This window comes from Panulirus ornatus, chromosome 2 (assembly GCF_036320965.1).
Source record: "Panulirus ornatus isolate Po-2019 chromosome 2, ASM3632096v1, whole genome shotgun sequence".
NCBI lineage: Eukaryota > Metazoa > Arthropoda > Malacostraca > Decapoda > Palinuridae > Panulirus > Panulirus ornatus.
Genome location: NC_092225.1, coordinates 57890960 through 57915588, shown reverse-complemented (window position 1 = coordinate 57915588; position 24629 = coordinate 57890960). Strand labels below are relative to the sequence as shown.

The 24629-nt window shown below is 42.4% G+C and overlaps 1 long non-coding RNA gene across 2 annotated transcripts in view; it reads left to right on the top strand.

The window, feature by feature from the left end:
• LOC139752884 (uncharacterized) overlaps positions 1–22577 on the top strand; it is a 173659-nt gene extending 151082 nt beyond the window's left edge. For both annotated transcript variants that reach the window (XR_011713611.1, XR_011713610.1), the window contains exons 3-4: positions 21298–21563; positions 21769–22577. This is a non-coding gene — a long non-coding RNA (uncharacterized lncRNA). The remainder of the gene's footprint in view (positions 1–21297; positions 21564–21768) is intronic.
• The last annotated feature ends 2052 nt before the right edge of the window (positions 22578–24629 follow it).

The window sequence follows — 24629 nt, the reverse complement described above, 5'->3', positions numbered from 1 at the left end:
AGAGAGAGAGAGAGAGAGAGAGAGAGAGAGAGAGAGAGAGAAATCTTTGCTTGTAAAAGGGCAGCGATGTAATTAAAAAAAAATGTTTTTATCAACTATGTATTCCGTCTCTCGGTTGCATAATGTGCATAGTTCTAATGCTCTGGTCTGTGCTTACGGTAATAACTAAACACAGTACATAATTCTCGCCAGCTGAGTTGCTGTGGCTGTTCACTGTGATAATATTGCTGTAACCACAAGAGGCTCCACCACATAATGAACTCCAGCTGCACCTCTTATCTTGCCATAAACAACAGTGGAATGTCTATTACGTGAATGGATGTCTCTCCTGCCCAGCTATTACACTCAACCCTGTTTCTGGGGCAAGGGTTCCCGATTTTGACTCGATTCTGCTATTGTGGCAAACTTCAGTATATCATATTATTATAATCTTTATCATACTTTGTCGCTGCCTCCCGCGTTAGCGAGGCAGCGCAAGGAAACAGACGAAAGAATGGCACAATTCACTCACACACACATGTATATACATACACGTCCACACACGCACATATACAAACCTATACATTTCAACATACGTATATATGAATATATATACACCTACACAGACATATACATATATAAACATGCACACAATTCGTGCTTGCTGCCTTTTTTCATTCCCGTCACCACCACGAAACACATGGAATGACAGCCCCCTTACCCCACATGCACGCGAGGTAACGCTAGGAAAAGACAACAAAGGCCACATTCGTTCACACTCAGTCTCTAGCTGTCATGTATAATGCACCGAAACCACAGCTCTTTCCACATTCAGGTCCAACAAAACTTTCCATGGTTTACCCCAGATGCTTCCCATGCCCTGGTTCAATCCATTGACAACACGTCGACCCCGGTATACCATATCGTTCCACTTCACTCTATTCCTTGCACGCCTTTCACCCTCCTGCATGTTCAGGCCCCGATAGCTCAAAATCTTTTTCACTCCATCTTTCCACCTCCAATTTGGTCTCCCCCTTCTCCTCGTTCCCTCCACCTCTGACACATATATCCTCTTTGTCAATCTTTCCTCACTCATTCTCTCCATGTGACCAAACCATTTCAAAACACCCTCTTCTGCTGTCTCAACCACACTCATTTTATTATCACACATCTCTCTTGCCCTTTCATTACTTTCATTACTTACTCGATAAAACCACCTCACACCACATATTGTCCTCAAACATCTCATTTCCAACACCCTCCTTCGCACAACTCTATCTATAGCCCACGCCTCGCAACCATATAACATTGTTGGAACCACTATTCCTTCAAACATGCCCATTTTTGCTTTCCGAGATAATGTTCTCGACTTTCACACATTCTTCAACGTTTCCAGAACTTTCGCCCCCTCCCCCACCCTGTGACTCGCTTCCGCTTCCATGGTTCCATCCGCTGCCAAATCCACGTCAAGATATCTAAAACATTTCACTTCCTCCATTTTTTCTCCATTCAAACTTACCTCCCAATTGACTTGTCCCTCAACCCTACTGTACCTAATCACTTTGCTCTTATTCACATTTACTCTCACCTTTCTTCTTTCACACACTTTACCAAACTCAGTCACCAGCTTTTGCAGTTTCTCACCCAAATTAGCCACCAGTGCCATATCATCAGCGTACAACAACTGACTCTCTTCCCAAGCTCTCTCATCCACAACAGATTGCATACCTGCCCCTCTCTTCAAAACTCTCGCATTGACCTCCCTAACAATCCCATCCATAAACAAATTAAACAACCATGGAGACATTACGCACCCCTGCCGCAAAACGACATTCACTGAGAACCAATCACTTCCCTCTCTTCCTACTCGTACGTATGCCTTAAATCCTATATATATATATATATATATATATATATATATATATATATATATATATATATATATATGCAAATGACTGGGAGATGTATAAAAGAAAGAGGAATGAGGTCAAGAGAAAGATATAAGAGGTGAAAAAGAGGGCAAATGAGAGTTGGGGTGAGAGAGTATTAAATTTTAGGGAGAATAAAAAGATGTTTTGGAAGGAGGTAAATAAAGTGCGTAAGACAAGGGAACAAATGGGAACTTCAGTGAAGGGCGCAAATGGGGAGGTGATAACAAGTAGTGGTGATGTGAGAAGGAGATGGAGTGAGTATTTTGAAGGTTTGTTGAATGTGTTTGATGATAGAGTGGCAGATATAGGGTGTTTTGGTAGAGGTGGTGTGCAAAGTGAGAGGGTTAGGGAAAATGATTTGGTAAACAGAGAAGAGGTAGTAAAAGCTTTGCGGAAGATGAAAGCCGGCAAGGCAGCAGGTTTGGATGGTATTGCAGGGAATTTATCAAAAAAGGACGTGACTGTATTGTGGACTGGCTGGTAAGGTTATTTAATGTATGTATGATTCATGGTGGGTGCCTGAGGATTGGAGGAATGCTTGCATAGTGCCATTGTACAAAGGCAAAGGGGATAAAAGTAAGCCCTCAAATTACATAGGTATAAGTTTGTTGAGTATTTCTGGGAAGTTATATGGGAGGGTATTGATTAAGAGGGTGAAGGCATGTACAGAGCATCAGATTGGGGAAGAGCAGTGTGGTTTCAGAAGTGGTAGAGGATGTGTGGATCAGGTGTTTGCTTTGAAGAATGTATGTGAGAAATACTTAGAAAAGCAAATGGATTTGTATGTAGCATTTATGAATCTGGAGAAGGCATATGATAGAGTTGATAGAGATGCTCTGTGGAAGGTATTAAGAGTATATGGTGTGGGGGGGCGAGTTGTTAGAAGCAGTGAAAAGTTTTTATATAGGATGTAAGGCTTGTGTACGTGTAGGAAGAGAGGAAAGTGATTGGTTCTCAGTGAATGTTGGTTTGCGGCAGGGGTGTGTGATGTCTCCATGGTTGTTTAATTTGTTTATGGATGGGGTTGTTAGGGAGGTGAATGCAAGAGTTTTGGAAAGAGGGGCAAGTATGCAGTCTGTTTTGAATGAGAGAGCTTGCGAAGTGAGTCAGTTGTTGTTCGCTGATGATACAGCGCTGGTGGCTGATTCGTGTAAGAAACTGCAGAAGCTGGTGACTGAGTTTGGTAAAGTGTGTGAAAGAAGAAAGCTGAGAGTAAATGTGAATAAGAGCAAGGTTATTAGGTACAGTAGGGTTGAGGGACAAGTCAATTGGGAGGTAAGTTTGAATGGAGAAAAACTGGAGGAAGTGAAATGTTTTAGATATCTGGGAATGGATTTGGCAGCGGATGGAACCATGGAAGCGGAAGTGAATCATAGGGTGGGGGAGAGGGCGAAAGTTCTGGGAACGTTGAAGAATGTGTGGAAGTCGAGAACAGTATCTCGGAAAGCAAAAATGGGTATATTTGAAGGAATAGTTGTTCCAACAATGTTGTATGGTTGCGAGGCGTAGGCTATAGATAGAGTTGTGCGGAAGAGGGTGGATGTGCTGGAAATGAGATGTTTGAGGACAGTATGTGGTGTGAGGTGGTTCGATCGAGTAAGTAATAATAAGGTAAGAGAGTTGTATGGTAATAAAAAGAGTGTGGTTGAGAGAGCAGAAGAGGGTGTTTTGAAATGGTTTGGTCACGCTCAGAGAATGAATGAGGAAAGATTGACCAAGAGGATATATGTGTCAGAGGTGGAGGGAACGAGAAGTGGGAGACCAAATTGGAGGTGGAAAGATGGAGTGCAAAAGATTTTGAGTGATCGGGGCCTGAACATGCAGGAGGGTGAGAGACGTGCAAGGAATAGAGTGAATTGGAACGATGTGGTATACCGGGGTTGACGTGCTGTCAATGGATTGAACCAGGGCATGTGAAGCTTCTTGGGTAAACCATGGAAAGTTCTTTGGGGCCTGGATGTGGGAAGGGAGCTGTGGTTTCGGTGCATTATACATGACAGCTAGAGACTGAGTGTGAACGAATGTGGCCTTTGTTGTCCATTCCTAGCGCTACCTCGCGCACATGCGGGGGAGGGGATTGTTATTTCATGTGTGGCAGGGTGGCGATGGGAATGAATAAAGGCAGACAGTATGAATCATGTACATGTGTATATATGTATATGTCGGTGTGTGTATATATATGTATACGTTGAGATGTATAGTTGTGTATATTTGCGTGTGTGGACGTGTATGTATATACATGTGTATGTGGGTGGGTTGGGCAATTCTTTCGTCTGTTTCCTTGCGCTACCTCGCTAACGCGGGAGACAGCGACAAAGCAAAATAAATAAATGAATAAAATGTATATATTGTGAGCATATCATAGGAACATACCATGTGGTGCCTGTTGCATTTCATGGTAGTGCAGTAGAAAATAAGCTTGACAAGACTGCTGCAGTGCAGAAACAGCAAGCTTGATAACAGTGTGTGGTGCAGAACCATTAAGGTTGATAACAGTGTTGCAGTGCAGAACCAGTAAGCCTGATAAACCTGTTACAGTGAAGAACCAGTAAATTTGATAATTGTTGCAATGTAAAACCAGTAAGCTTGATAAGTGTTGCAGTGCAGAACCTATAAGCTTGATAACACTGTTGCAGTGCAGAACCAGTAAGCTTGATAACACTGTTGCTGTGCAGAGCCAGTAAGCTTGATAACACTTGCAGTGCAGAACCAGTAAGCTTGATAAACCTGTTACAGTTCAGAACCAGTAAATTTGATAATTGTTGCAATGTAGAACCAGTAAGCTTGATAAGTGTTGCAGTGCAGAACCAGTAAGCTTGATAACAGTGTTGCAGTGCAGAACCAGTAAGCTTGATAACGTTGTTTTATTGCAGAGCCAGTAAGCTTGATAACACTGTAATGCATGCAAAACCAGTAAGCTTGATAACTCTATTGAAGTGCAGAACCAGTAAGCTTGATAACACTGTTGCTGTGCAGAGCCAGTAAGCTTGATAGAACTGTTGTAGGCAGATCCAGTAAGCGTGATAACACTATTGTAGTGCAGAACCAGTAAGCTTGATAACCTGCTGCAGTGCAAAACCAGTAAGCTTGATAGCACTGTTACAGTGCAGAACCAGTAAGGTTGATAACACTGTTGCAGTGCAGAGCCAGTAAGGTTGATAACACTGTTGCAGTGCAGAACCAGTAAGCTTAATAACACTGTTACAGTGCAGAACCAGTAATGTTGATAACTTTTACAGTGCAGAACCAATAAGGTTGGCAACACTGTTGCAGTGCAGAACCAGTAAGGTTGATAACACTGTTACAGTAATGTTGCTAACACTTACAGTGCAGAGCCAATAAGGCTGATAACACTGCTGCAGTGCAGAGCCAGTAAGGTTGATAACACTGTTGCAGTGCAGAACCAGTAAGGTTGATAACACTGTTGAAGTACAGAACCAGAAAGCTTGATAACACTGTTACAGTGCAGAACCAGTAAGTTTGATAACACTGTTACGGTGAAGAACCAGTAAGCTTGATAACCCTGTTGCAGTGCAGAACAAGTAAGCTTGATATGCTTGTTACGGTGAAGAACCAGTAAGCTTGATAACATAGCTGCAGAGTAATGAACCTGGTGATAAAGTGAAGAACTCATGAACTGATTACCACAGTTGTTACTCAATTTCCGAGACAAGCACCAGTAGGAAGTCTGGCCTCAGATACACCAGCAGGAAGGTCTGGCCTCAGATACACCAGCAGGAAGGTCTGGCCTCAGATGCACCAGTAGGAAGTCTGGCCTCAGATGCACCAGTAGGAAGTCTGGCCTCAGATGCACCAGCAGGAAGGTCTGGCCTCAGATGCACCAGTAGGAAGTCTGGCCTCAGATGCACCAGCAGGAAGGTCTGGCCTCAGATGCACCAGCAGGAAGGTCTGGCCTCAGATGCACCAGCAGGAAGGTCTGGCCTCAGATACACCAGTAGGAAGTCTGGCCTCAGATGCACCAGCAGGAAGGTCTGACCTCAGATACACCAGCAGGAAGGTCTGGCCTCAGATGCACCAGCAGGAAGGTCTGGCCTCAGATACACCAGCAGGAAGGTCTGGCCTCAGATACACCAGCAGGAAGGTCTGGCCTCAGATGCACCAGCAGGAAGGTCTGGCCTCAGATGCACCAGCAGGAAGGTCTGGCCTCAGATACACCAGCAGGAAGGTCTGGCCTCAGATGCACCAGCAGGAAGGTCTAGCCTCAGATACACCAGCAGGAAGGTCTGGCCTCAGATGCACCAGCAGGAAGGTCTGGCTTCAGATGCACCAGCAGGAAGGTCTGGCCTCAGATGCACCAGCAGGAAGGTCTGGCCTCAGATGCACCAGCAGGAAGGTCTGGCCTCAGATACACCAGCAGGAAGGTCTGGCCTCAGATGCACCAGCAGGAAGGTCTGGCTTCAGATGCACCAGCAGGAAGGTCTGGCCTCAGATACACCAGCAGGAAGGTCTGGCCTCAGATACACCAGCAGGAAGGTCTGGCCTCAGATACACCAGCAGGAAGGTCTGGCATCAGATGCACCAGCAGGAAGGTCTGGCCTCAGATGCACCAGCAGGAAGGTCTGGCCTCAGATGCACCAGCAGGAAGGTCTGGCCTCAGATGCACCAGCAGGAAGGTCTGGCCTCAGATGCACCAGCAGGAAGGTCTGGCCTCAGATACACCAGCAGGAAGGTCTGGCCTCAGATACACCAGCAGGAAAGTCTGGCCTCAGATGCACCAGCAGGAAGGTCTGGCCTCAGATGCACCAGCAGGAAGGTCTGGCCTCAGATGCACCAGCAGGAAGGTCTGGCCTCAGATGCACCAGCAGGAAGGTCTTGCTTCAGAGGAATCAGCGGAAAAGCTTAGTCGCAGAATGTCTAGGCTTAGAATGATCCGCAAGGTGGTAAAGGTTGCAAGATGAAAATTGAAGTTTCTGGAAAAGATATAAATATAATACAATTGTGTTAAAAGAAGACTGTTTAGGAGAAAAAAAACTTGACCCTTAAACTCTGGTTTGAAATAAGAATTGTTAGTGTGTTATGTGGGTAAAGTTTGAAAACCATTTTTTCTATAATGTCTGATTAGTTCGATATGGTCTGTTAATTCCTATGTTTTGGTTCTATGATAATTGCTCAACGCTGTTCATCAAGTAGCTTGATATTATGAAAGAAATATGTGAACCACAAGCTAGTGCATGGAGAAGGTCGGCGTGATGGATCATGTGAGTTCTATAACAAGGACGCATTTTACGACACGCAGGAGATCGATAGTTGCGTGAAGTAAAGGAACTTTCATACGCTTTATTCTTTGGGGGAAATTACAGCAAGTCTAAAAACGCAATGAACAGAGAGCAACTGTAAGCATGCGACATTCCTCCACCGGGTAGAACTGACTTCCCTTCTTTGCTAGAAATATCTTTTATTGTCTCTCTCTCTACTTTTGTTGTCTATTTGCTCTACTTTAAATGGTGACTATACCTGTGGTGCAGGAACTTCATCGCCAGCTTCTTAGAGCTACAAGAGACGATGTCTTGTACAGCTGGTTCAGGTCCTGCCTGTGCTACGCGTACACCTGACGAAGGTTACTGGCGCAGGTCTTTCCTTCCTCTCCTCTATGGGTCTGGCTGAGGTTACTACAGTAGGACCTGCCTCAATAACCAATGTAAATTTAACCATGATCCCTGGTTCATTTTCTTCCTTGATATCCTGCGTATCTCTGGCCAAGGGTTCTATCGTAGATCCTACCCCAATAACCTATGTAAATTAGGCCCAGGTTCCTGGTGCATATCCTTCCTTGATGTCCTGCGTAAGTCTGGTCAAGTCCCCTAACGTAAACCCTACCTAAATAGCCTATGTATATGTATATATCCTTCCGTAATGTCTTGCGTAAGTTTGGCCAAACCCCCACTGCGTAGTTCACGTCTTTGCGTATGAGCCTTCAGTGCATCAACCTCGAAAAAGTTTCTCTGATGCCAAGCTTCAATTTCGTAACCTACCATATCGGATAACTAGTTCTGTTATTCGCATCTGGAAAATAGGATATTCTCATAGCTCCAGTACGCCTACCTGACTAGAACCTTATAAGAAGTGAAAAGTTTTTCTTTGTCTTCATTTATAAGAAATAGTAAAGGTTTGTAGAGGGTGTGCTAGTTGTGGATGACTGCAGTACTATGACTGAGAGAGGGCACAGAAACAAGTTACACAGCAACAGCATGCTTTACTAGATAGGGTATACATGGTGATGCAACAGAGAGCACTGAGCTACTGGATGTGCAGGATTATGGTGAAGAGGCAAAGTAAGGTAGGTCGAGTAATACGAGACGGGCTTGGCAAGGGGTCCTGTGATGCTGTTGGGGATGCCAGATGAAGCAGGGGCACGTAGAAGTACGTGGCTGCACGGTCGACGTGGAGCTCCTGTCGGAGGAGGTGGGCGTGGCACGTATCACGGCTCCTGGAGTGTGCGGCGGTTGCCAAATTGTGCTTGGCTTATAGGAGTGCCACGGGCGTGGCCGTAGGTCCCTTGTTGTTACAGCTTCTCCTCATGACGGGCGGAGGGAATGCTTCACGCGAGTCCTGCCGAAGGGGAACGTCGGAGATGAGGCACCATAATACAACCTGCCAGGACGATGAAACGTCAGGAGTACGTTATTACATCAACTGACAGAGGAGACGCCCTTAGGGTGGCTTGAGGCTGGAGACTCCAGGTACCACAGCAGTTCACTTGTCTAGTCGTGAGTCAACTGCCTGAGTGCCTTGCTGCGTTGTTTTTTGTTTGAAGTTCGTCGAGCGTCTGATTGGTCCGACATATACATGGTATGTCGGTATCTAGTGTGTGTGTGTGTGTGTGTGTGTGTGTGTGTGTGTGTGTGTGTTCACGGTCTTCTGAAAAAGAGAAAACCTCTTTTGGAGATGGTGCTGGGTGCGCTCTTTTCATCTGGGTGATATATGGGTATTAAAGCTGCTGCGGGGTCAGTTCTGGGAGGGGAAGCTAATCCCAAAGGGACTTAGAGATGTCGAAGCCGAATGTTGCAAGCTTCTGACCTCTCTCCAAGCTGATAGAATTGAGGTTAAGTCCGTTTGAGCGGCGCCTCTCATGGAAATAGTCAGGACATCCATGATTACAGTAGCAGCTTTTGATCTGCTACCGCCGAACATCGAGTGTGGGTGTCGGGGATTAATTCTGCAGGTGCAAATGTAGGTTGTGCCACCAAACATACTTTTCCGAGGATTTTTACATGAGGTGAGGTCACAGGCTGTCGCCTGCTACCCATTCAATGGGTCGTCAGTGTGGAGCAACAGTAAGTCGGTACAGGTTCTTCATTTTTAAGAAATCGTAAAGAAATCGCGACCAGAGAGCAGCTATAAGTAGTTGATTGATTCAAATGAAAATTCTTGTGCTTTTACAGATCTTGTCTGTGTTAGCCAGTATACCGAGTCTGTACATGATTTGCCCCTACCAGATGGATGTACGTAAACGGTATCTGTACCCACACGGGTGTCTGTGCAGCACTATATGTGGGTAGTCCAGCTGACCAATATTGTGGCGTCTCACTCGTCGAACTTCTATATTTGTGATCCTCATGGTTTATCAACTGCTGCTGTTGTACAGCTCGGGTCGTCCCCACCTCCACCATACTGGCTGGCTGGCTACACAATAAACTGACGGCCGGGCAATGAATACTGCAGCTGGTGTGAACCTTTGGGTTGTCTCTGGTATGAAATGTTTGCTCATAGCCGTCATGTTTGTTCGTTGATATTACTATCATCCAGATCGCTTTTCGAGATATACAGCTCCAGATGTGCAAAGATTTCAGTTTTGCGGTGTGGCTAAGGATATGTAATCCTACAGCCTTCTGTAGTATGATATGTAATCAGCAAATCTTTTATTTCACTAAGGTTAGATTTCTTATGTAAAAGGAGAGAAGAGAGAACTTAGCAAACAGCAGTTATCGAAAAGAAGCAAGAGTATCAACTATTGAGACGAGGTTTGATTGGTGTAATGTCTCTCGTATTCACAGAGGCCATCTATATGTAAGATCTTCTGAGGGATATATGATATCCTGAGTTATTTCTACACCACCGGATAACCGGCAATACTGGTGTCAGTAACACTGGCGTCTGCCATCACTTTGTGTCTGCAGCATTAGCGTTACTTGCATTGGTGTTACCAGCATTAGCGTCCGCAAGACTAACGTTATCAACGTTGATGTCACTGATACCATCGTCAGCAGCATTGGTGTCAGGCGTATTGGCGTCAGCACTACCAGAGTCAGTAACACCACTTCACGATGGATAGAGGATTAAGAACTTAAGATGTCGAAGGATTCCTGTGCAACTCCCGGTTCAGGAATGAGTGGATGTTGTCACGCATGTTGTACGAATTGGGGAACTAGTCTTATACAAGTTGTTCTTCGGGGATATGTCGTATTAGTCAGTGTCCTTTTTAATCAGTCTTGTTCTGCAGGTTGACAGTTTTAGCATCCTTAAAAGTTTCCCTGGACAATACACATGTTTGTGGCACCAAGTGACCGAAGTCTCATGAGGATCAAACTGTCAGATCATTATTATTATCCAGAATTTAAATTTTAGATAAAGGACGAAGGCAACAGCTTCACGGGTTTCGTAGATCCCAGGTCAAACCAGGGTAGATAGACATGTTACTCAGCTCTTAGGTTAGGTTAATCAGATGACACTTGCATTAGGATGGTTAGACTAAAAAATAAGACTGTCAACATGACTATAGTAAGTAGCATGTGAGACTATACTTAATCGAACAGGAAAGCCTTGTGGGTGAGCCAATATTCAGTCAGTAAGAAGTCACTGAATCTAGACAAATACAGGTTATATCACTTGAATATGATATGAAACTCCGTAACGGTGTTACTGAAGTAACTTGCACTCACAGTTTTGCTGTAGTTGGCTTCATGTAACTCGTGGCCACGTCAAGTGAGGCGGCTGTTAAGAATGGCGTCGCAGAGCAGGAGTCTGCAGTAGACAGCAGCAAAAATTGTGGAGGAATGCCTTTCACACACTTTCAGTGTAGATGATGTCGTCGATTTGGCTATAGACGCTACTGTGTGTTAGAGGCAGCTGGATATACTTGGACAACCTGAGGTAGCCGCTAGAGACTTGGCTTGGCTGGCGACGTGTTGCGTTGGCGTTAGTTGGGTAAGGCAGTTCGAGGAAGAGTTCCTGATAGTGAAAAAGTCGTTGATAAATGTCCGCTTAATACAGGGTGGCGTAGAAAGCTAGTCGCTAGACTCAAACGCTGAGTAGCTAAACACCAATTGGAGGCGCTAGCTGAAGGGGTTGAGTGGCAGGGAGTCGCCGTAGATAAATCAGATTATCTCGACGTAGCGCCTCTGATATATATATATATATATACGGGCATATCACGTGACGACAGAATCGTGCTACCACCAGTCATCTCGGTGGCTGCTGTTTGGTTGAGGTACTTATCCTGCAGAAGGTAATATTATAATCCAGTGTGTATGAATTCAAACTTCTTCCGAAACCCCCGAAAAATACACGTTACGAACTCCTTTTACAACGACGATTAGAATTCAGTACTATGTTCCTTGGCGATGAAGGTTTGAGGAACATTTCCATATGTACGTTGATAATGTAAATTTTTCAAATCTAAGGGCAAATTCCTCTGTGTTGCATAGACGAGCGTGGTTTTTTTAGGCAAAGTCGCCATTTTTCGTGAGGAGAAGAGCATCTATATGTATACACACGTCTAAGTTGTGTAGTAAATCGTTACATCATGGTAAGAGGTGTCTAGGGTGAATCTAAACTAGACAGTATCTCACTGTGTTTCTGGGGACTACGAAAGACTATGTCCTTCGTGGTCTCCATGTTCACGAATTCAGTGTGTCCTTCACTGTCTTCTGAAATATTACTTTCCCTATGGATCCCAACGTTTCACTAGACATTACACTCCAGTTGCATCGTGCCGGCTCTCTCAGGGCACCACACGTATGTCTCTCGTAGCCTTTCGGTAAACACCTCCTCTTCTGCGTGTCTCATTAGGTACATGATGACTATATTACCTTCGTCCCTCGCGGTGTTTCTGGACACTAAACCTTTCTTGTTTTTCTCATAGCCTAACTAATTTTCATTACTTTCGGTCATTACTATTCAGGGGTACTATTCCCCCCTTACCCCTTCGTTCACAACTGTCAAAGGGCACTACTCCCCCTTTGCCCCGTCATTCATTAGTGTTCAAGGGCTCTAGTACCCCTTTTTCCCTTCATTCATTAATGTCCAAGGGCAGTAATCCCCTTTACTCCTTCCTCAATTAGTGTCCAAGGGCTCTAGTCCCCCTTTACCCCTTCGTTCATGTTCAAGGGCAATAATCCCCTTTACTCCCTCGTTCATTAGTGTTCAAGGGCTCTTGTCCCCCTTTACGCCTTCGTTCATTTGTGTTCAAGGGCAATAATCCCCTTTTACTCCCTCGTTCATTAGTGTTCAAGGGCTCTAATTCCCCTATACCTCTTCGTTCATTAGTGTCTAAGGGCACTAGTCCCCCTTTACCCCTTTGTTCATTCGTGTCCATGGCTTCTTGCCCTCACCATTTTCCCTTTCGTTGCCGTTTTTCCATTTGTCCTTCCCGGTCACTGTGGACGCTGTAAGGGTAAGAATTGTCTTTAGTCATCGTTGCCCTAGTCGCTACACACACCTTGCCCCTTACTACCCTCCTAAACTGGACATATATACTGACCTTTAGGGACGCGGTGCTCCTATTGGTCTGGCAGACCTGAAATAATCAATGAATGGTTCCCCTGATAAGAATTAGTTTTATAAGATCACAAGATTTTCATTTCTTTTCTCTCTCTCTAAAAAAAAAAAGAAAATATCATATAGACAATTTATAAAAAAAAAAACTACGATCCCAGAGAGAGAAGATATAATTTGAACGTTGAACATGATATCAACCATTGAGCCATGCTCAGATTCGTAATATGACCGTATACAGCATAGCAGTGACAGGTATTGTGAGAGGCAATAAAATTTCAATCATCGCCCATCCACGCGTATATGATTAAAGCGAGTGAATAACAGGCACAATGCATATAACCTTTTTTTTTTATCAGATCTCGGTTATATATGTGTACCGACATACCACTGATTTTTCGCATTGCATGAAAAGTCTTTCCCATTACGAGAGAGAGAGAGAGAGAGAGAGAGAGAGAGAGAGAGAGAGAGAGAGAGAGAGAGAGAGGTGGATAGAACACGAACATTTGTCCCAGTTAGATAGTATCGGAAGCACACATGATCCCGAGGAATGAACAGGGTTTATGGAGCTACGCATTTTGTATGACCAGGTAACCCACTCGTCCCCGACTAACATTCATTGACCTTTCCTCAGCAATTTATCCGTCACTGAATTAAAAGGTCATCGACCTATCTCACCAGTCTCTGCAAGGCGATCTTCTCTCTAGTAAAATGTGACGGTCAAGGCCAAGTGACAGTAGTTTAAAGGTTTCTTTTTATCTTCTTATTTGTTCTTTATTTTTCACATTTTCTTAGACCATACCTGAGGCAATGACTGCTAAAACACGTAACTATTATCTTAGCTGATAACCCTGTGGCTGCTGAGCTCCGAGACCAGACTCTGGTTACACTTAAGTGTTAGCAGCATACTTTTTCAAAGAGCGGCGCTGTAGATGATATGAATTATTATCTACATTCCACACGTTCCTAACGCCACTCGTAGCCAATGGATTTGATGATTTCTTTCGGTGTCCACAGCACATTGCATATTAGATAATGTTGATAAGCTATCCTTCATTTTATGATATGGTTTGTAAGGACTGTTGCATAATGGTAGGCAATCAATGTGGTCGCTTCATTTGTGGTATCGAGTCTCATCCAGAGGTGAAAAAGACCATTATAGGCCTTGTCCTTGGCTCTTGTGTCGAGCATAGTGATCTAAAAGTTTTTTATATGATGGAGAGAAACGTTTGATGCTCAGTGTTGCAACTCTTTTAACTTTTACCATTACAAAGGAAAAGTATATTTCTATCGTTGTTCATATCAGTGTCTAGTTCATGCATACGTGAGCTCTGTATTTAAAGTTTCTGGTCCATCACACAAAGGAACTATAAATCTTAATGATGAATTGTCTGTGTTGAACAAGGACATGAAAAAGCTTGTAGAAAACGTTCATATTTCCAGTTGAACTGAAAATTATATTTTTTTTCCAAGGCAAGGTAGACTATGAACAAGGTAGGAGCGCCCCTCTATAGTATACATTAGATATATGTATAGATATAGTACAGATTATTATATATGTACAGATATAGTACAGATTATCATATAAGTATAGAATATAGTTCATTGTCTTTATGCAAACATTATACATTAGGTCAATTGTGGAGTACACCCATATGCTCTAGAGTTGTCATAAGATTTTGTGGAACACATCATTTACTATGGAGTAGATAGTTGTGGGACACAAGTATATTTGTATTATCGTAGATTATATACCAGAACACAACACTATTATAGATCTCTTGTGAAACACAACGACCTGAGTTATCATAGACCACTGTCGGAGCACTATACTCTGGGTTATCGTTTATGCATTAGATAGAAAGCAATAGCATGCTTAGGTTTATCATGTTTCTTATTTGACTACAAAAAACATACCTTGGATTATCATCTATAACATGTGGGACACATCAGTTCTTTAAATCATGCTCTATCATAGAACATTGCCTATAATGTTCTCAGTCTATCTGTCCTGTGGGACCGCGCAGCCATCTATAACAACCAGTAAACCCCGTGACCCACACAGTGTACAGTGAATAATTCAAAGGGTAAAAACAGTGAAAATATTTTGCTTGGTGTTCAGCCTTGCCAGTACTACAATAACGTTAAAACGTTTCTAGGCGTTATGGAATCAGTGCAGAAGTAACGGTCATGTTAAGGTTATACATGAAATACATTTGGTGCATTTGAGATACAGAAAGTTACGAATTCTCTCCTCTTTAAACACTTGAGCTTAAAGGATGGTGGTTTAAAAGGCTGACATTCACAGGGTACGTCGTTCTGATGTTCATTATATATTCTGTCGCAGTAGTCCAGCATTTTTCCGAACAGTGTGTTTTACCTCGTCACACCATCGTAGCCACTGACAACACAGTACGATTCGCGAGAGGACCATATGGTTCATGCCGTGGTTAACAGTGGAAATGAGACGAACATCATGCTCGTATCGTACATGTTAAGTGACCTTAGTGGGAGGATTTGCATCCCATAGGTGAATACCCACTATGCCTAGTCAGTTATACATTGAAAATAGGCAAGTTGACAAAGCAGTGGGTTAACCTGTCCTACTCCTATGGCTCCGCCATCACTCTCTCTCATATTTCCCCTGACTCCTTGTCACCTCCCTTCACTTCTGTGATTCACGTGATCTCCTTTCACTCCCTTATCACCTCAATCTATTCGACTTACTCTGTCTTGATCCCTTATCCCCTCACCCCTCTCTTTTCCCAGGCATTTCTGGATTCAGAGGACTCTTTCGTTCAGATGTCTCCCCCACATGTTGCTCTTACTTCCCCATCTTTACATCATCGTCTTTACTTTCGTCCCTCCTCCTCCTGATACCATTCTCAGACCCTCATGTCTCATGCCCTTCCCCTCTCTCATTCACCTCATTTTCCACTCTTCTTTTACCTCACTCTCTTCTTCATCCTCATTCTCCAGCCCATTTTCTTTCCGCCCCTTCCCTGTCCTCCACACCCAACAGCTCCTTTTCCGCCGCTGTAACCCTCGACCACCACAATTAATCGGCACTGGAGCAGAACAGTGGCTCTCGCGCCTCGTCACACAACTGCTTCTTTTCCACAATTCTCTTCCAATTACAAGAATTTCTTTTTCAGAAAACCTTTCAGTTTTCTGTAGTTTTGTCTGTTAGAGGAGGCTTTGCTCAAAGAAATGTCGTTTACCAGTCATATTTCAATAGTCATTAGGTAAATAGAATCTACTTCAAAAACAACAGGAAGTTCTTGTTTAGAAGCAATATATCCCAGTCTTCTATTACTGCCTAGCTAAAAATGTTAGGCAAACGATTTATCTCAGAGTCATCTACTGGAGTCGGAGGAAACACGATGTTCAAAAAGATATCTGATGTTCTTTAGGGAAGCAGTTTATTCCAATATTATCCGCTAGTGTCTGAATGAGCCATTGTGAACCTGTAGGGGTAATAGTTATTTAATGACACCTAGGTAGACACAGCTTATCTTAAAGTCATAGGTTGATGTTTAAGGAAACAATAGATATCCTGGGTGGAAATTGTACCTCAAAGTCTTCCACTTCTATTATCACTATTGAATCACAGGGGAGATTTTAAGGCAGTGGGTCAACAGCAGTCGATATACTCTCGTTGTAGAGCATATACTCTTTCAAAACAGCCTTGAAAATTGTCATGAGTAAATGTGCCAAAGCCACAGAATAGTTCGTACAGAATGGAAGCACATTGACAATCTTTGGAAATTCAGTGACGCAATTATACTCGCATTCTACTGGTTATTCTACAGGGATGAAAGAGGTGTATAAACTAGAAGTGCCAACATTTACGAGGGTATGGAGTATGACTCACTCCTCGCTCACATTCGTCAACAAGTTCACTACGAAGGAAGACACAACTATGTACATCATCATCACATCATCTAACAGAGAAGCATCTTTACTTCACTCTCGACAAACCTCAATTTTTTCTTCACTCTCGACAAAAGGTTCGTCGCTTCAACCCTAATGAATCAATCGTCTCATCTCCCTCGGCAAACGCATCTTTGTTTCAGTCTTGAGATATACATACACTTACTTCACTCTCAGCACAATTACCTTCCCTTCATGTCCAATGAATGCGTTTTTACTTCACCCTCGACGAGCACAAATTCACTAAACAGTCAGCTTCACTAAATCCTCTACACCACTGTTATTTTGCTATTCCATCTTCGCTACACCCTGGTCTTCGTTACAACCTCGACACCACTCGCCTTATTAAGTAAACCCTTTCTTCGATAAATCCTCGAAATCACTGGCCTTTGACTTGTCCAGTAAGGCCAGGTTAAGGGTGCCGATTAGTAGAATGAATAGAAATTAAAAAAGAGAAAAAATAAGACTGTGCAAAAACATTGTTTTCTTCCTTCGAAACGAAACTGTATTCATAAATTAATAGAAATTTCCTTATATACATCTGGCTGTTATATTATTTGGATCTGCTGTCGTTCGCTTTGCTCAGTAGTCTGAATATCCTGCGTCTCGCTGAGGTGCGAGTAATGTCCAAGGCTTTTTCTTTAGTTATCTTGTATTTTCCTGAGGTAGGCGGTAAAACGGTTTGGAGAGGCTGCTCGACCCCATTTCCCCGAAAAGTTTGGATTTGCATTCTTAATATTCTATAGAAATATCTTATACTTACCAAGGCCAAGTAGTATTTACCAAGATTTTGATGAGAATAGAGGGTATTATTCACATCTGAATGATCATAATAATCATATTTGATGATGTTATTGGTGTCAGGTATGAGAAATGGTCGTATCTTTATTACCTTATTTTAAAACAGTTGCTATATTTACTCTCTTCTGTAATTGGACGCATTAGTACTCTCCCTAACAGTTACTTTATTTACCCTCATCTACTGTGACTGAATCTAATAGCGTTCTTCCTGGCAGTTGCTTTATTTACACTCATCTACTGTGACTGGCCTCATTGTTGCTCTGCGTGGCAGTTACTTTATTTACAGTTTCCTTTTGTGATTGGATCCTCTGACACTCTGCCTACCGGTTACTTTATTCACCCTCCTCTGCAGTGACTGTAATCCCATAGTACTGCGCCAAGCAACCAACTACACTTTCTATTGATTTTTTTTTTTCTGCAGTCATCAGGCCCCCCTGGAATTTTTCTTTTAGACATATCAACGAGTTTACGTTTCCTTTATACTTGTCATACTCTTCAAAAGACTTACTGACGCCATTTAGCAACATGGCAATTTACGTTTTCTTTATACTAGTTTAACTCCGCAGTAAGTCTTGCTGAAGCCATTTAACATGGCAATTTAAGTCTTTTTGAAGCCATTTACTAATATGGTGATTTACATTTTCTTTATACTTGTCTAACTCCCCAGTAAGCCGTTTAACATGGCAATTTTCCCTCCTGTAATCTAAATTTCCTTTTTAACCTTGGAGGCTCCAGTCACTGATAAAAGCCCGCATCAAGGCCGGGCCTTGATTAAGAAATAGGTGAATTAATGGGTAAAAGAAGGGACAAGGACAACTTGCATTTAATGTTCACTGTTTGCATTTCATCTTCAAGTAATTTCAATGTAGGTATGTAGCTCTTTACCGATTACCACCTCGTTACTATAATCCTTTCTCATTTTGCTCTATTCGTCAATCATTTATTTTTCACAGTAACCATGGAATCCTATAGTGCTCTTCCTTGCATTCTGTGACCCTATCGTGCTCTCCATTGCAATTGCCTCACCCTCTAATGGTTCGCTTTGCATTCACCTGACCCAATAATGGTTTGCATTAAAGTTGACTGGATCGTCTCATGGTTCGTATTGCAGTCATTTGATCATTTGATGGTTTCCATTGCAATTATCTGACGTTCTAATGGTTCGTATTGCAATCATCTGATCATTTGATGGTTTTCATTGCAATTATCTGACGTTCTAATGGTTCGTATTGCAATCATATGATCAATTGATGGTTTCCATTGCAATGATTAACCCCTCTAATGCTTCGTATTGCAATCATATGATCATTTGACAGTTTCCATTGCAATCATCTGACCCTGTAATGATTCGTATTGCAATCATATGATCAATTGATAACTTCCATTGCTATGATCTGATCCTCTGATGGTTCGTATTGCAATCATATGATCAATTGATGGTTTCCATTGCAATGATTAACCCCTGTAATGGTTCGTATTTTAATCATCTGATCATTTGATGGTTGCCATTGCAGTCATTTACCCCTCTAATGGTTCATATTGCAATCATCAAATATTTAGTGGTTTTCATTTCCATCTCATAGTTTTTGTTGCATCCACCCGACTAAATGTTTCCATTGGAATCGCCATATCTTCTAATGATTAGCGATACACTCTTCTAATTCTTATTCAAACAGAAAAAAATTTCATAATTTACATTTCCAATTATTTCGAAATGCACTCTATATATAAGGTCTAGAGCATCCAGTTGAAGAGGCGCCATAATTATCATACTACAGAAAATGCAAAAGAGTATTCTACAGCAACGTTCTGTTATGCATTGTAATTATCAATGCTTTTTTACCCTCCGAATCATACTGAAATATTCTGGGCATACGACCGTAACAGTGCAATACTTGGCTTTCATCCATTTCTGTCTGTTAATAATTGAAAGTCTCTCTCTCTCTCTCTCTCTCTCTCTCTCTCTCTCTCTCTCTCTCTCTCTCTCTCTATCTCTCTCTCTCTCTCTCTCTCTCTCTCTCTCTCTCTCAACTGTCTTTCTGCTTCTCTTTTTTTTTACTGCCACAGCCAAGCACAGTTAAGGGACCAGCAATAAGAAATAATCTATGCTAATGAGATAATTGCCTGCTCCTCGCCATCATTAATTCCACCTCATATTTTTCCCCAGAAATTACAGCGAATTGTTGCAGGGAGATTAGGTATGCTGCATCGACACGATGTCGGACATGTTGCTCATTAGTGGATGAAATATCGGCCGGACTGTTTCCCGTTGGCTCATGAGTAACCGAGATGTTGCAAGGGCACGCTGGAAGATTGCAAAAGGCCATTACCTGGTTTTTCATGATTGGGCAGAGTTATCATATGAGCCATTGTTCGGTTGTTCATAAGTGGTAGAGATATGATAAGGGCCACTGGTAGGATGTTCATAAGTGGACAAGACGTTACAGTGGCCATTGGCTGGTTGCTGCTCTTAAGTGGCTGAGATGTGGCAAAGGCCATTGGTATGTTGTTCAGGAGTGGCAGAGATGTTTACAAGGGTCATTGGTAAGTAGTTCTCAAAATGGTTTAGACGTTGCAGGGTTAGTTTCTTAGTAAGTGAGAGGCTGCCAGGAATGATGATTAATGACTCACCGATGGCTAGTGTTAAACTACACACACTGGAGGATGCAAGGATCGAGATGTGGAAAACGAAATCTCCTTTTGCTGTGTAGGGTTTGATACCTTGTTATCAATACCGTGCTGTTCCCTGCAAGGTGTTCAGGCAGTATAGAAGTGGCGATCAACAGACACGCACCGTCGACGGTGCTGATCAGACTAGCAACCATACGCGATGGCGTTCGAGTTTTTTACTCACCTGCCGACCGGCAATGCATGCGGGCTCAGTCCAGCGCTGCAGCTTGATCAACGCTGCAGGCTCCCAGACAGCCGCGTGAATCACCAGGTCGGTCGAGGTGAGTAACTTCTCGAACCTGGCTTGTTTATTTAGTCGGACGGTTGAGACAAAGTCCGGTATACCAAGCCCACCATCTCCTGCAGCCGAGTGGAAGTACGTCGTGGGCTAGACGGAGCCAGCGGCGAACCGCGACTCGCACCTGTCTGTCCATGCTTGCTAGCTGTGTCTTATAGACTTCCCCCAGCACCAGGCGATGCATGAGCTTTGCACTAGATGTCCTACGAGCAACATAATCCGCTGTTGAGGTTTTAGAGGGGCTCTGGTGATGTTATGGAGCCTCTCTTCTAGCAGGGCACCGTAGGATTTTCACCTTCCTCCTGCTCTGACGAGAATACCAAGGTACTTATAGTCGTCCTCAGCATTCATGGAACGTCCTACTTTTGTTGGCGTCAACGACACCCGCTAACGCACTCGGTCACGGTGATGTTAGCCATTGGAGGAGTTGTAGGGATTGTAATAGGTCACGATGAGGTAGGCTGGGGTGAATCGGAGAGACGAGAGGTTGGTGCTCATAGGTCGCATGATTAATCTCCTTGATAATGTGTTCTCCATACGGAGCATCGCCCATGAAGTTGGCCTGTCCTACATCAACCATGAAGAGGATTTAAAGATAGGTGGAGAGTGGTAACCTAACGACTTAGAATTAGTTATAAGTATCTGTGAAAAGGAATAAGACATGACAGCAATGATGAAGGATGCACGGAGGATGAAATACCTGCATCAGAGCTTATTAGTAGCGGGTAACTATATATGGGTATAGCTAAGTTTTCATAACGAAGTAAGGATTATCTTTGGAAATATCATAATCATTACTGTGACCACATTTTCATATTAAAGATATTGAATAGATTATGTGAAAGGATTATGAAATTAGGTTTATAACTATCTAAACAATAATATTTACAATTTACGCAACCGAGAGCGTCCATTCCTTGTCAACATTGGTGTGTTTTATTCTGTTGTCAGAGAGAACTGATGCCCCTCGGAGATCCACCTCGACACAGGACGCTGCAGGTATCGCGGTGGCAGCGGGAAACAACCCCTCCTTCCGAAGCGAGCATGATGGCCATAGTACAGACTGCAGTTACAAGTCTCCCCTTAGAGCGCCTGGCGAATTTTGCACGACAAAGGAACAAACACATCACAGAACTCACGCAAAGAATGAGCGCCTGAGGAAACATCACATTCCGAGCGAAACTTAAATTCTAGTCTGGAGCAGTGTTCACGTAGATGTGAGTATCCAACCCTCAGGTAAGGTTCACCGCTGAAAAAACTGTGGCATGAAAATAATAGTTTGTTGCTGTTCAAAGAATTAAAATGTTATAGTTAGGGTCATAACCAAGTATTAATGATGTATGGTACTTTTAATTGATCACAAATGATATGAATCATGCCTAACCACTACAGTATACTTTAAAATCATACAATGTTTCACAGGCACAAATGACCGAGCCAACACGAGCGAGGAGGAACGTTCAGGTCAAGTTACCTGCTGCATCTAGAGGAAAATGGCATTATATGGCATGGGTGACGTTTTCAACATTGGAGGTTGGAGGTTGCTTCACGGCAACCGTTGTTGCAGTAACTGCTGGAAGAACGTTTCTTGCCGTCTCTACGGGCAAGGGGTTTACCTCCCCCTGCCGGGCCTGTCATTGCTATTAACGACAGGTGCCCCGTCCACACTGCTCGTGTCGTTCAACGCTGGTCCCCAGGAACATGAAAACCCTATAGATCGTGGACTAGGCTGGCAAAGGAGCGGACGTAATTGTCACTGAAAATCCTTGGGCAGAAATGATGCACTTCTGGCAACTAGGAGGCGAGATGGCTAGCCACCAACGACTGCACCACGTCCACGCCCGTCGGAAACTCTGCAGGCTGGATGGGGTATCATATTATACCTAGAAATTGCCTTTCATTTGTCTTTATAAATTGATAGATTTGTTATTGCTTAATAAACATTACTGTCAATAATAAGCAGAGGACAATGTATACTTACACGATATGTAGAGGAAAGTATATGTATCTTTGATATATTCACGTTGTGAATTAAATTTCGGCTACCAACATTACGGTTTGTCTTTCCAGATGGATGGAATAATCAACGAGTGATAACTATTACGATATGATAATTTAATGGCTGAATGTTTATATACGTATTGTTTGTATAAAATGTTAAACACTGAACCTCCTACCAGCACATGGCAACGGAGCAGTGTGATATGAACTAAGGGTCGTCAATAAAGAGAAATTTACTGCTGACGAATGATGGAGTGTATCATTATCCTGCTTTCCAAAACAACAAATACATAGTGATAGGATTATCTATGCGAGTATCATGATATAATGGAGAAATCATGTGGCATAATTGCAACCTATTTCTACAATTGATATCGGCACTGTTCAGTTAAGTATCCGTCTTGCTGCTCAGATACTTAACTGTACTACAGTAGTATTTACTTCAGTGGTTTGCATCACCACTTGCAGCCTTCTCCTACCTCCAGCTTTATAGATATTACACACTAACTGTAATGTCTCGGGTACATTTTGGTTGTTAGCATAATGAATGACCATCCATAGAAGCTGATGGTAAATAAATAAAAAAGATCTTTCATCCACAGAGGATAATAACACTATGTATTGTTGTATACATATACCATAAGTATTCATAGAAAAACATTGTTATGTTCCACAAGCCTTGAGCACAAAGTTACAGCAATACATAAAGAAGAAAGGAAGGGTAACTTTGGTTGACTTACTGAACTAAAAAAGCCAAAGTAAGTTATGTGAAGGGATTGGAAGCAAATATTTCAAGACAATATTGAAAAATTAGTTATACGAAGGGTATTGTGTGTCAATGTTTATGAAATTCATCAAAAGGAAAAACGTAAATACAAACATCTGTGTGTCTCTCCAGCACGAAGCAAATAAAATTTTCATTAGGATAAGGATATTCCATTCTATCGAAAAGAAATGGAGAAGCTTGAACATTTTGCAGATACAAAAGAAAAATGATGTATTTGGAAATGATTCAATTTCTTCACTTAACCCTCAGGCAAACAGTATAAGATTAATGAGTTTACCTCCTCCTGTGCTTTATACCATCAAATACATGTGTTCTTATGTTTCACCTTTGACTGCAAGGTTTATATGGATTAGTCCTATATTTCACTTAAAATGCTTATAAAGTATTTACTGACTCCGTATATTACTGCCTGTTTTCATTTTCAACGAGTATGACTGGATATATTCGCAGGTAGATAGAAATATTCTTGCATATCGGGTTTCTACGCTCTGAAAGAATTATCTTCTTGTGTAAGACTTGTTCGCTTTTATGCACCGTGTACAGAATACACTGTTAGTGTCTGTGTTTATATTTTAAGCAGATTTATGACTGCTTGTGCTTGCGTATGTGTATGATAGTATATACAGTCTACCGTAAGGTGAAAAAATATGTTGTGATATATATCTATCAATACTGTATTACACCAAATGAATATCACAATCGTTTGCTTCCGTTTATCACTATATTCAAAAATGAAATGAAATGTAATAATCTTAGGGAAATCTAAACTACGTTGAGCAGCCTGCACGAAACAAAGATAGGCACAGGTCTTATATACATAATTACCAAGTCATATTGGCACAAATGAAAAAAAAAGATATTTTCTTGAACCATGAAGAAAATTGAGTGACATTTAACAAAATCTTACTTTATATTAAGTTTTTCCATTGCTAAAGCAAAACATAACACACCACACAAAGTAGAACAAACGACTTTATTCCCTGCAGAAATTGTGGCAGATTTGAATATCTTACAATTATCTTGAAGTTTCTCGTTTTCTCTGGTAGTTAAGCTATAAGGTTTCCCGTTTTCTGATAGTTCTTAATTTGCCCATCCAGATGGCGTTACTGCAAGCATCACAAAAAATTAGTATGTCATAGTCATGAATTGCTCTTCCTTGTATCTGTTTCTCGCTGAGCACGGCCGCCATTTGTAGTCTTCTCTGCTTCGCCAACCTTGACGGATGTGTTCTTACGCTCTGTATTTCAAGCCTGTGTTGCCTGATGTCGAAATATCTACTCGTCTTTTCGGTAAGTCAGATTTTGTTTAGCTCTATGGCAATGTTTCTTTGCGTTTTTTCTTGACAATTGGGCTTCCTTGAGCTTTTATTCCGCGTATCAATACGTAGGAAGGGTTACACTGCACCTAGGTAGGATAATATTTTGGTTTCGTTTAGACTGCCATGATCAATTCTCTTCTCTCAGCTTTTCTATCCCCGTAAACATTCACTGCTTTA